The following is a 12,500-nucleotide window of genomic DNA, read 5'->3' as shown; positions in this document are numbered from 1 at the left end:
GAATCTCTGTCTGCCAGGTGCCGGTGATTGATAAAGGGTGTGTCCCTCCACTATAAAGGACCGGCACTTCCTGAGTTCGTGAGAGCTGGAGAGCTAAGAGCAAGAGAGGAAGGGAGCAAGAGAACGAACTTTGTTTGAGAGCTTTGATTGATAACTTTGATTGAGAATTGAAACTGTGGAAATTTGTATATTAAACCTTGGCGTTCCGGATACACTTTTGTGTTGTTGGTTTCTTGTAACAAGCCTAACAGCCGGGTTGTTACAGTACACATAACCCACATGGTCTAATGGTTACGATACCGGTTTCTTCAAACTGGGGATCAGGGTTCGATTCCCTGTGTGGGCATAATAAAGCAGTCTACAGTGACATGATTTTTCTGTTTCACACACACACACACACACAGAGGAAGGAAGGAGAGTGGGGGTTATATGCACAACAGGTGCATATGTACATTAGACCTGTGGCGTGAAATTATGTTTTGGCGGGAGAGTATATGGTGACAGAACATGTGTCGGTGAGAGGAGGGGTACCCCTCTTTTAGCGGGGGTTTTTGAGCTTAAATACCGGAGTGCAACCAAGGGTTTTTTATGAATGACTCCTGACGCTCAAGAGAGCTTGAAGAGAGCCGAGGAACCTTCAACATGCAAAATCAAATGAACTGCTTCACCACCGGTAAGAACATTTAGATTCTCATTTCTACCAACATGTATTTCTACAAACATTTCTTTTAGGACCTCTTTCATGTTTTCTCGTTTTACTTAAATACAGGAATGTTTTTTACTTATTAGATGGTTTTGAAGATATCACGTTGGATGTAGGAGAATCCACAACATGGACCAACCAACCTGGTAAGAATGATTCTATTAATAAGACAATTCAAGATAATTGTAGACAATAGATAATAAGATAATTTGAGCACAGATCAAGTAATGTTTTTACCCTGCAGGGAATAATGCTGACGTGATCACGACACAGCCGAGAGCTGTAACAAAAGTCATGCAGTATTGTAAGACTTTAAACTTTTAAAACATTTGCAATATGTTAGTAAGATCAGTTAAGTAAGTGGTTAACTTTGTATTTAATTTCTAAGACCCCACTAACGATTAATTGCCGACGCAGACGTTGTACAGTTACAATGAAAGCCAAAAATCAGGCAATATCTATTATTGATACCAGTTGTAAACATTTATGAAACAATCATACAGACACTTTGTTAACATTATTCTGTTTTACATCGACAGCTTTACAGGCCCTGCGTGAACTCACCGGAGATGTCTACCCTGTTCAAACAAAAACAAGACAGCAGCAAAACGTACCCAAGCCAAAGCCAGTGAAATCAAGGAGGACCCTTAAAGCGACAAAGAAAAAATATTGAAAGTACCGTTGGACAAAGCTTAAAGCCCACTAAAAGGGTTACAGTGCTGGCTGGAGGCAATATAGGTAAGAATATGATTTCATATTTGTTTTTATGAAAATCTATTGTTTTATGCTGGTATTTTAATATTATGTTATACATGCAAGCCTGCCTGTTCCGAGATCATGTGGCCCTTTTTAAATTTTGGCCTACGCTGTTAATGACATCAAACCATGCGTGTTTTGCAAACAGGGCAAACCTAAGATACAGGGGCTACACATGTATACATAGTGTGATGTTTTGTCTTTTGGCATTTAAATGTAACTTCCACAAGAACACATTATCATAAAAAATTATCACATAGCTATGACAAGTTATGTGAAGCTATATGACATACAAAGCTAATCAGGGGTCTGTGTTATTTTTCAGGTTTAGTAACGTCTCAAACCCCCAGCACCACCAGTAAGGAACAACACACCACAGACAAAGATGTCAACAATGAGAGACCAACCACCTGCACCACCAGCATGTCGAACATGGTGAAAAGGGTTGTTTAACTGAATGGACAGATTCACAGATCGTAGACTGGGACGCCGCCGAATTTGAAACGTTCGGTGCATCTGACAAACACGGAGAGCAGCGACCTAAAGAGCCGCCCCAACCACCCCAGCCTGCCCGGCCTGCCTTGCAAGTGGATCTGCAACCACGTATGGAGCCAAGATCACCTGTTCTGACTCCTCATCCATCACCAGCTGAGATCGTCACAGAGGTTTTGAATGGTACATGTGCATATGACAGGTTGGTGACAGAACGTCTTGAAGCTTTGGAATTTACAGTCCATAGGCTACATGAGTTGTTAAAGAGACATATCAGAACTATCCCCAAATTTGACTTGTCTGAAGTGGATTGGAAACGCTTATGTGTTGTATTGAACAAGGTGGCACTGCGAATTTGATGGGGAGGATTGTTGATGGTGAATGTTTGCTAAGCATTTTTATTTCATTTTTATTTTATTTTTTACTTTTTATCTGGTTTAATCATGATGGTTCTGAACAACAATTTTAATACTTTTTAAAAACTGTCAAGCTTTTAATGACATTGTTTTGGACTTTTGTTTAAAATAAAAAAGATAAAACTGTAGAACACTTGTGGCATAGACCTGTATCACTCCAGCAAACGTATGAGAACTGACTTTAATAACACTGATGTTTTTAGAACCCTGAGTGAGGATATCACACATTTCAATGGCTTGTTAAGATCTGTAACACAAACTGGGGGTGTTAGACACCAGTTGTCTGTTGCCAATGTTAGTACAGTGAGTGACGATGTCAGGAGGGTCAATGAGGTGTTACAAAACCTTACCTACACGCCTGCTTCAGTTAATGAGTTGTTAGATGATGACAGCATGGACTCCACCAGGGGTGGGGGTGATAGACTGCACATAGATTCACACAGGGCAGTACAGGTAGGGGGAGGGAACACTGGTGCTGGAGGGTCTAATGTTCACAATTTAGACACTCAGGATATAGAACGGTTGGGTAGAGAGGGCGGTTTGTTCGGTGATTACCGAGTGGTTTCAAGGCCGAATTTTAATAGCATGGTGTTACATCGGGCACTCAATTTCAGGGGTGTGGGGTCGACAGACATGGCTTCATTTATGACGCATGTATATGACACACTGAATGACATATTGGAGGTATCTAAGACACTGGCTGGTGAAAATGGGGTCTTTAACATTACTTTGCGAGGGGAAAGTCTCACAACTGACGTCAATGCCATGCTCAACCCAGAAAATGGTAATGCTAGAGTATTTCATAGGTTGCATCAAGAAAGTATTACAAAGCAATGCATCACTTGTAACAGATCAGAGCTTAGAGGTGACTGTAAACATAGCACGTAGCCGAAATGGGGGTGTTTACCGAAAATTACGACACCTGGCCCACGACGAAGTCATAAAGAAAAAACGCATGAATCTGTTTATCCCCATTAATACTACAGACAACCTGTGTTTTGCTCAATGCATAGCCAAATATATGTATCCACAGGCGACGATCAATCGTTTACAAGAATGTGCATCAGATATACAGAGGCGTGCAGGTTTCACAATACATCAGAAAATAGGCTTTAGGGATGTTGTTGAGTTTGAGGCCCTGCTTGATGTGAAAATTGTCATTTTTTACAGAACGGTTAATGGTGACTTATTACATTACCAAAACAGCGACGTCCCTCATGATAGAACAATTCATGTATATCTCCATGACGAACACTACCATGGTATTTTAAAGCTAAATGCATTCATGGGTGTACCTTACGTATGTAAGCATTGTTACAAAGGCTTCACCAAAATAACTGAACACTGGTGTAAATATGTATGCAATGTGTGCTGTGATCAGGATTGCTACAAGAATAAGGGGAGAGATGTGCATTGTGACGAGTGTAGGAGGTTTTGTCATTCTAGCTACTGTTTTGAGAAACACAAACAACAATTCCCCAGACGCGCCTCAGGCATGTTAATCACACCCTGTGATTTCACAAAATATTGCAAAGATTGTAATAGACGTTATGATGTGTGTGTTGAAAACCCCAAGCCACATCGATGTGCACCAGCATCATGTCACCACTGTAAACAGAGGTTGACGACACCCGAAGCTCTACATAAATGTTACATACAGCCTCTCAAAAAACTAAATCCGGATAACTACTTCATCTTCTTTGACCTTGAGACACGGTTTGAAAATGGAAAACACACAGCTAATTTTGCATGCGCCATTACCTGCAATGGTGTTGAATTTACAGCTGAGGGATCCGATTGTGTGGATCGTCTTTTAAAGTATTTTAGATCGCACAAGTATGTGGGATACACATGGATGGCTCACAATGCGGCCGGTTTTGATAACCTATTATTAATGGAACATTTTTCCAAGATAGGTGTCATGCCTAAAATCATTATGACGGGTTGTCGTTTAACGCTCATGTATGACGAGCGTTTCCAACAGCGATTCATAGATAGTTACTCATCCATACCCATGCGGTTAGCCAACACGACCGCCGCCTTTAACCTGAACACAAGTGATAAGGGTTACTTTCCACACAGATTTAACACAAGTGTTAATAACAACTACATAGGCCCAAGTGGCACTATGGTTATGATACCATGTCGGACAAGGATAGGCTGGCTAATTAATGTTTGGTACAGTGACAACTCGGGAGGCGTTTTTGATTTTCAAAAAGAACTATACGCATATGGCAGAAATGACGTTGTCTTGTTGCATGAAGCTTTTCTCAAATATCGTCACGAGTTCATGGAGTGTACCAGTTTAGACCCCTTTAATCAGACCACATTAGACCCCTTTAACCAGACCACATTAGACCCCTTTAATCAGACCACATTAGACCCCTTTAATCAGACCACATTAGATCCCTTTAATCAGACCACATTAGACCCCTTTAATCAGACCACATTAGACCCCTTTAATCAGACCACATTAGACCCCTTTAATCAGACCACATTAGACCCCTTTAATCAGACCACATTAGACCCCTTTAATCAGACCACATTAGACCCCTTTAATCAGACCACATTAGACCCCTTTAATCAGACCACATTAGACCCCTTTAATCAGACCACATTAGCATCTTGCTGTATGGCTGTCTACAGGACTATGTTTTTACCCAGAGACACCGTAACACATCTGCTACCAGAGCACCACATGGCCACACTAACAAATGTTCCATGGGACAGAAAAAGATCCATAATGCATACCTAAATGTTGCCCCTCCTTATGCACGAAACAGTGTTTCCTTGAGCAAGCTAGCCTATAAATGTAAAATTACAATCCTGGTAGCAATTAGATATTTTTCAACATTGTGTTCGTAACTATGCCTGTGCAATCAAACAACAATTTGAATTTAGATTGAAATACCTCTGGCTAAATGACCTGTCCTCCAACTCAGCCACTCTGGAAGCATTTGTCCCTCATCAGCGAGCCATCTGCTGCCATGGTTAAGGTTTACTTCAAATCAATCACCAACCAAATATAACCAACTCTCTCTCTCTCTCTCTCTCTCTCTCTCTCCTCTCCCTGATGGCCCAGGAGGCTGCCGACTGACAAATTAGGCGAGCGACTGCTCTACAGTGACACAGACAGTCTGATATTTGTTTCAAAAGACGGTGACTGGGAGCCACCACTAGGGGGTTATTTGGGGGACCTCACAGATGAATGTGACAGTGGGGATCACATTATAGAGTTTTGTTCAGGGGGACCTAAAACATATGGTTACCGGACTGCCAGGGGGAAGACATGTATGAAGGCCAAAGGTATTACACTGAATGCAGAAAATTCAAAACTAATCAGGTTAGACTCATTGATTGATCTTGTTGATCATCACGTGACAGACCGAGACAGCACACGACACATTTTAGCATGCACTGACAACATTGTTCGCAATAAGAGACATCTCACTCTGATAAACAAATCAGATGTGAAGCGTTTCAAAGTTGTGTACAACAAACGTGTGCTACTCTCTGACTACAAAACACTACCTTACGGATACTGATTGGAGGTGTGTTAAAATGACTAATTTAAACAAGGGTTTAAGAGGTGTTGACAGTTTTGATTTCAGACTTCAACATCCATTTTCATGTGTAATAAGTAGGGATGGGTATCGTTTGGTTTTTATCCGATACCGGTACATAACCGATACTTTTAAAACGATACCGGTGCCTAAACGGTGCCGGAACCGATACTTTTATAAAAAAAAAAAATTAAAATTACGATTGACGACATTTAAGAAAGGCTTTTTTTATTGCCAAATATATGAACTGTTTAAAGTAGATTATATATATATATAAATAAATAGAAAACACTTTTTAACTTAAAACTTAAATAATATATGAACTGTTAACAAAAGTTTAGACTATACTTAAATAAATACAAATAAATACAAAACACACACACACACACACACACACTCTGTACACACACTACAGCTTCAATACTTCAGCAAGGCTTTTTTTATTGCCAAGGCAATTTTTTTTCTTCAAATTGAACAATATATTAACTGTTAAAGTATATTATAAATATAAATACATACAAAACACTTGGCTTCCAACTACAGCTTCAAACTTTTTAACTTCAAACTATGAACATTATATTAACTGTAAACAACAGTTTATAGTATACTTAAATAAATATAAATAAATACAAACAGCTTTAAACTTCTTTTGCAAAAATATGAGCATATTTGCCTTTGGAGTCAAAAATGTATTATTTTGTTTGCATTTATTTCATGAAATTTCACCATTTTATGATTTGTTTATACCTATCTTTTCTATCTTGTTTATAGTTAATCTTGTTACTTGAACACACTGAGTACGAGAAAATGTGTACTGCCCCTTTAAGATACTACCGTTGGTAGTTTAGCTGTCATCTCCGTATATTTTTCAGTCTTCGGTTGCTGATCTGCCGTTGACACTTGCCTTCTCTCCCCTCTTTTCACGCAATTATTTTGTTGCATTTGCTGCACGTTGCGTTGTTTGAATCTTTTTGTGCGAAATACAGCCACACTTTTGACCGTTTACCTTTCGGTATTTTCTCTGTTAAAAGGTTGATGGCTAGTTTTGTTTGTGCTTGCCTGCTCTTCACTGTCATAAGACTGTTGCTATGAAAACACCAATGAGCGTGAGCGACACAGGACAAAGTTTACATTGGGAGCTGGGGCAGTTTTACATGTGCCCCACAGAATCTGCCTAGCGACCGTGTTCAATTGGCTCAGGCACCGAAATGAAGCACCGAAATCTGCGTTGCATTTCGGTCCGGGTAGGTACCGGTTGTATTGGAACCGGTTCCATATTGGTACCGGTTCTCGGTACCCAACCCTAGTAATAAGTGGGCCATCTAACTCTGGAAAAACATATTTTGTAAAAATGTTGATTGTAAATGCTGATAATGTGTTTAGTAATAAGATTGAGAATATTGTATATATATACGACTGTTGGCAACATTTTTATGATGAACTGTTGAAGATAAGAGACATTCAATTTATTGAAGGGATCCCTAACGCTTTAGATGACGACGCTCTATTACCTGTAACCAAAAACAATGTATTAATTATTGATGATGTGATGAAGGATGCAAGTAGCAATGCACAAGTTGAAAAAGTATTCACACAATATGTTCATCACCGTAACCTTAGTGCCATTTACCTGGTTCAGAACCTATTTTTTCAGGGTAAAGCCAGTAGAACAATTAGCCTAAACACCAATTATTTGATACTTTTTAAAAACCCTAGAGACAACCATCAGGTTTCTGTTTTGGCTAGACAAGTATTTCATGGAAAGTTTTAAAAATGCCACAGAGAAACCCCATGGGTATCTACTACTTGATCATAAAACCAAAACACCAGATTCATTCCGTCTCAGAACAGATTTGCTTTCAGAGCATCCGGTTGTCTATGTCCCGAAAAAGAACTGACCCACAACATGTCTGGGAGGGTTCGTAGAAACTTGACACTTTTCAAAAGTATACTTAAGGCTAAACCACCACAGATACGACTCCTTTTACAAACAGCATCAGATGAGTTAATTCTGACCCTGTGTGAAGTGGCTTTGAACATTCTCCAAGGTACTATACCTCTAACAAGTGCTCAATATAAAAAAGGAAAAGAAGAAGACTGCAATCAAGTTTATAGCCGATAAGAAAATTGGTGTGCTCAAGAAAAAGACGTGCTATTAAACAGGAAGGGGGTTTTATTCTACCCCTACTGAGTGTAGCAATGCCATTCATAAGTAGTCTAATTGCTTCAAGAAATAGCTAAAACAAAAAGTTATGGATTACGCTGAGAAGTTATATTTATTACCCCAACGACAATTGGATAGCTTAAAGAATAACGAAACTCCCATACCCCTAAGACAGGCTGTTGAAAACGAGTTGGATACATCTATAAATAATGTTTTGAGTAGAACAGATTTGGATCAGCATGAAAAAGCCAAACTGTATACGGGTTTATTGCAGAGATATTTGGCTCTGGTTAAACAAGGGGCAGTCGAAACCAATGCTTTAACATTGAACTTACCCCCGACCTCTGTAAACAGTGATCCTGTGACACCTTTAACGCCTCAAACTACAGACTCTGATGTGGGGGGTGACGTTAGGGTTGAAGAAATTTTAAGAAATATACCCATGCAAAGAAGAAAGAATGCTCAGTACATATTAGAAAAAATGCTAAACGCTCAAGATACAGCAAGGTGGCGTGAAACGGGTGAATTTGTTTTTAACGGCTCAGTTATCCCTGGGACACACATATTCGATTTGGTAAAAAGTGCCACAGCCCCACAGACGACTCGGCGGAGACCTCAAGGATGGGATGAGTTTCTGAGGGCTATAGCTAAATTAAATATACCGCTTTCCACAGTTCCAAATAGGCAAGTCCAACAGGCAGTTGATTCATTGAAAAGAACTGATGCCCCCACTTTATCTACCCCTGTCAGGGGCTTGGCCACAACCGATTTTTTATCACAGGGTGTAGATACCTCGCCTTGGATTTCTTTTTAAACATTTTTAATCAGGTTTTGAATAATAAAAACATTTATTTCATTTTTATTTTGTAAGCATGTACATGTACTGTTTGAATGTGTGTAACATTGAAATGTAGTGTATAACATTGAAATGTAATGTTTCAAAATTGTCTTGATAATTTGTCTTTTGTCAAAAATAAATACTCTTAAACACAGTTTGTTGTCCTTTGTCTGTTTTTTATTTGTTTAGAAACTTTGCTCCAGACTGTACATACTGGACACAGGGTGACAGATTAGAATTACATTTACAGGGTTGTAATTTCTTCACAAATGATAAAACCATCTTATCATTTCTAATCAAGTCATTAGAATATTTTAACATTACATCTTTATAGTTAAAACCACACAACATATTTTAGAGGAAGAAAACATAATGCTCGCCACATGTGACACTCAAATAATCTTGTACTTGTCTGTTTGAAAATTGTAGACTTGAACAGTTGGTTCTTAAAAATGTGTAGATAGCTGTTGGGAATAGCTGACTGGTTGGTCTGTTGCCAAAACTATCAAAAAAACAACCGGTCCATGTATCTGTTATGTACACAGCTAGCCAGTGTTCACCAGACATGTCCGAAGTATGTGTGTTGATTATCACAGACACCGGTACATTTTGCAAAGTTGTCTTGGGTAGTTGATCACATGCTAATATGCCTAGGAAATGAGTGTTTTTGGAAAATGCATCCATAATCACTGATAGCTGAAGTGTATTCATAACATCAGTAATAATCTATTAGTATCTGTCTTCGATTTGACACCTCTATTATACTGTCAAATATGGCATAAACTATTAAATTTATAGTGTTTGGTAGAGCCTTTCTGAAACGGGTTTCCAACCTAATGTTCCCATTCCTAATTAATGACAGATGTTGACTACACTCTTCGTCTGGTGTGAGATTGAAAGCATAAAGTGTATAGCCATTTAAAAAATCCTCACGATCAACCAACATGGCTCTATTTTTTAGATGCCTGCCTGAGGCTAAGGATAGTTGGTAAAACTCTCGCACGGCATTCCCCTCTAAATATTGGGGTTGTAAGGGTTTCACAGGGAATTGCTGCCCATCCATATAAAGAGCCAAAAACTCTAAATCGTAATGTTTGAAGGCAAATGGGTTCTTATTATAAGCACCTGTAAACGCATCGTTATCCACCATAGCTATTACGATAGATTTGGGTAGGGTTCCTAGAAACAAATTTTCTTGATTAACAACACGGCTACCGGTAGGTATTGAGACATTTTTTACACACACCTTGTCAATTGGATATTTGGCTGTCGCAGAAAGTAATGCTTGGGCATGCCCAAGTCTTACAGCCGGGGCTACAGTGGCTTTTTTAACACACAGGGATGCCGAAACCATACTGATTTTATATGCCACATCATCACTGCGCATTAGACAAAATTCATCCTTTGCCCTAGTTAATCTGATTCTGATATCCACATTATTCAACATTAGTTTTTCTTGAAAAAATATATCACTATGGAGGGGTGTCAACAGTTCCACAACATTGCCACCATTTGTAAATGAGGCTCTCTTGGTGAGACCTGTGTTAGCCCCAGTTGGGTCTCCCACGTCCATATGACCGGCAGTGTCTTTGTAAAACAACCCCGCAGAGAAAAGCGACTCCAGAGTCTGGCGGTCATAGTTCATGAGACATTCTATGATACACCTATATGGTTATGTGTTTGACCCCTGTGAAATCAGACGATCCCCCAGCGAGACGTCGACCTGTGAGTAAATTGTAGACCCAGGGTAGTTCACCAAGCCTACTGTAGCTCCTTCGGGTATAGCTGTGCCATCAGGTTTTGTAATTTTAATCCTTGTGAACAATAGTGTGTTATTCAAATCGATATAGTCCTCTCCATTCCCTGCGATGAAAAACTCCAAAGGAGTTGTATCCGACAAGGCCGAAATAGGGGCTATTTCCACATATGCATTTTTCTCAATAGCTGTTTGCGTCATTGGGACAGTGAAAAGGTCAAGTTCTGATTTAAGGCATTCCTCCGACAATCCATGTAATAGAGCCATAATCAGAATATGTTTTTAACCCTCTTTTTCGCTACCCCACCTCTACGTTGTTTATTCGATGACTTCCTTTTTGACACTGAACGTTTCTTAGTTTTTCCCTTATTTTTAAATGTTGACAAGACACAGAATGATCACAGAAGTGTCAGTGTCAATGGAGTTATATGGATCGTCCATCTGATCATCAGCGTCTTCATTCTCTTCTCGTTCCAACTTGAACATATCCACAGACCCCATCATTCTGAGAGGGTTCGGTTTGATACCCTTTGCTTCACAGACATGTTCCAGGACACGCAACAACCCCAGACAGTAAAGTCTCTTTTTTACAGCAGCTTTGTTACTCACGTAGTAATCTGATGGTGATTCAAAAAGGCAGGGGTGTTGCAGTTGACTAGGGTGGTTTATCATACAGCCATTGCATGCCTCCCGCGACATCTTGTTGATGATACGATTTAGCATGACATAAACACACTCCTTTACGATTTTGGTTGGCATCTCTGGATCTGCAATCATATTAGCCGGTAGCAGGGTGGTCATCTTGGTTGGGGTGTTTTCAGGCCTCGTGGAGTCCTTGGTATCGCTGTCGGGTACGGCTTCGGCTGTCACATATACACACTCGGAGATGACTTGGGGTGGTGTCTCCATTGTTACAAGGTTGTCTTTATGTACCCTGAGGGTCATCTTGATTGGGGTGGAATCAGGGCTTGCGGAGTCCGTGGTATCGCTGTCTGTTTCGTCTTCGGAAGTCATATATACACACTCTTTGCTGCTTTTGGGTGGTAGCATAGGCGTCTGCGTGCAACTCGCCTTGGTAGTGGTTGTGGGTCCCCCCATGGGTCCATGGGTGCACTGTCTGCTTCGGTAGTGATATCCATAGTTAGCGCTGTGTGTCCATCTGTAAGAGGGCCTACCCCTTTTCAAGGTTTGAAAAAGAAAAAAGGGGGTGTGTCGTTGTTTCCATGCCTGCATTGACCACTCCTGTTAGTTTAAAATTGTCTTAATTTAATCGCATTGCAGCGGTCTTCAAGCAGGCCCATCTTGAATAATATTTCAATCTTCCTTACAACGTGATCACCATCCTGTCTTGATACACCGAGGTCTTTCCAGAACCTGGTCTTGGACATCATCCATTCTTCGGTATTATATGAGATGTGTTGCATATCGTCTGTAAAACATGTACCGGGGGTATCCAATGTGTATAGTTTAACACTTCGTTCTTCTTCTTTGTCGAAAATGTATCCACCTACACGCCCATCAGCCAGAGGCCATTCATATCTTAGAGGCGGCTTCATATTCCTAAGACAACCTAACACACCAGGCCTTCTTGCTCTTTTGGGTGCATATGTTATTTCAGAGGCTGCTGTGTCATCCCTAGCTGGTGTGATAGCGGTAGTATCCCTAGTTGGTGAAGCCATTCTGGTGTTTTTAACACAGTTTCAAGTCTTAGTTTGTAGCTCTACACATATACTATGTAACCTCTTTATACTTGTGCAAGAAAGAGAAAGAACATCCTATTGGATGGTCTGATATGAGGAGGGGGTTGTGGGT

Source organism: Clupea harengus, chromosome 2 (genome assembly GCF_900700415.2).
Source record: "Clupea harengus chromosome 2, Ch_v2.0.2, whole genome shotgun sequence".
NCBI classification, from domain to species: Eukaryota; Metazoa; Chordata; class Actinopteri; order Clupeiformes; family Clupeidae; genus Clupea; species Clupea harengus.
Note: the sequence above shows the minus strand (reverse complement) of the source record.